Below are 2,174 nucleotides of genomic sequence, written 5' to 3' on the forward strand. Positions count from 1 at the left end.
CTCCCAGGTGGCCCATCACCCGCAGCCCCCTCACCAGGTCATCACCCGTGGCCAGCACCAGGTCCAACAAGGCGTCTCCCCTGGTGGGACTGTGCACCTCCTTGGTTGGATGGTGGTCCTGCACTCTGGCTAAGAACCGACGTGAGCGATCAGACTTGGCTGACTGCTCTTCCCAGCAGATGTCTGGTCCTAAGCACACTCTTCTGCGCAAGCCAGCTCTCCAGTTTTCTGAACCAGAGTCTGTAATGGATGGTATACGTACGTCCCTTAAGCCCTAGTTAACTGGGAATGAATTTTCTATAGATATAGAAAAGGCAACAGGGTATAAAGAGAAACTGCACCCACTGAGAAAGATTAGGTAGATGTGAGTGATATTATTAGGAAGGCTTCATTTGTTAACTGTCTGTGATTAAAAATAACAGCTACACTAAAAGCCTTTTACAGACCATATAAATTTCTGCCACCCAAGCCACTTTCCCTAAGCTATTTTCTTACTGCTGTTGAAATTGACTTAAAAATAAAGATCAGTTGATGTGATTTTTTTTTCCCTGCTAGAGTCTCTATTGTACATGCTTCAGTGAGTTCAAGCAGTAGCTCTGTTTTAGGGGTCCTTACTCTATAACTAGAACAGTAGATTCATAGATTCTAGGGTCCGAAGGGACCACAACACATCATCGAGTCCAACCCCCTGCCTAGGCAGGAAAGAGTGCTGGGGTCAGATGACCCCAGCCAGATGCCTATCCAGCCTTCTCTTAAAGACCCCCAAGGTAGGGGAGAGCTCTACCACCCTTAGAAGCCCATTCCAAATTTTGGCCACCTTTACCATGAAAGATTTTTTCCTGATATCTAGCTTAAATCTGTTCTCTGTCAGTTTGTGACCATTGTTCCTTGAAATGTTGCAACATGTTACAGTACACTGATTATTTTTTAACATCTCTTACCCTAGATTTGCAGAAGTGAATGAGTTCCCCCTCCACACTTTGGCTTGGATGCAAAAGGAAATAATGACATAATGACACTGCCTTTTTCTCTAAGTTCAGTATGTCCCTTGCAGAAAACCTGATTTACAAGAGTGTAGACAAGTCTATACTGTCCATTAGCCACTGTAGCATTCAGATGTAATTTAGCTGGAAAGCTCTTAGCAACTACAGTGATGAGCTCTATATCTTAAAGTAGGCAGATCCTCAGGGCTATGGAATATTTACTTTAATTTTAGGAAAGGTGATATGCAGAAAATGTATATTAAAGATTCAACCTCTCTTCCATTATACAGGTTTCTAACCATTGCCAAGCATGTGTGTGTGTTTGAAAGAAAAATTTGCTTGAAAGAAAATTTAAATACATAATATACTACTATAATTAGCAGTCCTGTCCAGAAAAAAAGCAGCTTCATGGCTGTTTGCCCACAGATAAATTATATAGCTGCAACAAGCTCTTTGCAATGTTTTTTAAAAAGCCAAATGTAATGGTTCTTTAATCTTTCCACTCCTGTACAGTGCATAAAAACTACTGGTTCAAAAAAACCCAAAAGAAAGCACATATAACCCCTACCCCCACACACACACTTCCCACCCCACCACCCCCAAAAAACCCTCTGTGTTCTGGTCCTGCCTACTGTCTAGCTAAAGAGTTTTGTGCTTAGAAAGCACAGTCACCTTAGGACAGTGATTCTCAACCAAGGGGTCATGGTCCCCCGGGGTGCCATGACAGAGGGAGAGAGGAGATGAAACTCGGCTCCAGTGAGAAGTGCAGGCTCTTCATCGGCAGCTGCTCCTTCTTTTTCCCAGCCCTTCTTCAAGCAGGTAAGCACTATAATAAATAAATTATTTTTTAAATGGGGTACCACTCAATTCATAAAAGTTATGGAAGGATGACTCAAGTGAAAAAAGGTTGTAAACTACTCTTTTTGGAACGCAAATTACAAAGTTGACAATCAGTTTTCTTTCATAATGTTGGCCCCAAAAGAACTCCAATTTTGATTCTGTAACTGGAAGAGGATAAAGAAGGGTAACTAAAAGTAGTTCATACCATGTTTACTTAAATCTAAGATGAACCTGAATTTAAGATGACCCACCCCCAAAAAATTTGAATGTATATGGAAAATGTATAAATTTGCTATAATTTTAGGGCTGTGTGAAGTGTCAGGTGTTGATTTGATTTGAAGGAGATTTGGC

The 2,174-nt window shown here is 41.4% G+C and overlaps 1 protein-coding gene across 4 annotated transcripts in view; it reads left to right on the top strand.

Moving 5' to 3' along the window:
- The window catches only part of KIAA1644 (KIAA1644 ortholog), a 179,332-nt gene that overhangs the window by 108,266 nt on the left and 68,892 nt on the right, over positions 1-2,174 (top strand). The window lies entirely within an intron of this gene.

This window comes from Crocodylus porosus, unplaced genomic scaffold (genome assembly GCF_001723895.1).
Source record: "Crocodylus porosus isolate Cpor-Errol unplaced genomic scaffold, CroPor_comp1, whole genome shotgun sequence".
In the NCBI taxonomy this organism is placed as follows: domain Eukaryota; kingdom Metazoa; phylum Chordata; order Crocodylia; family Crocodylidae; genus Crocodylus; species Crocodylus porosus.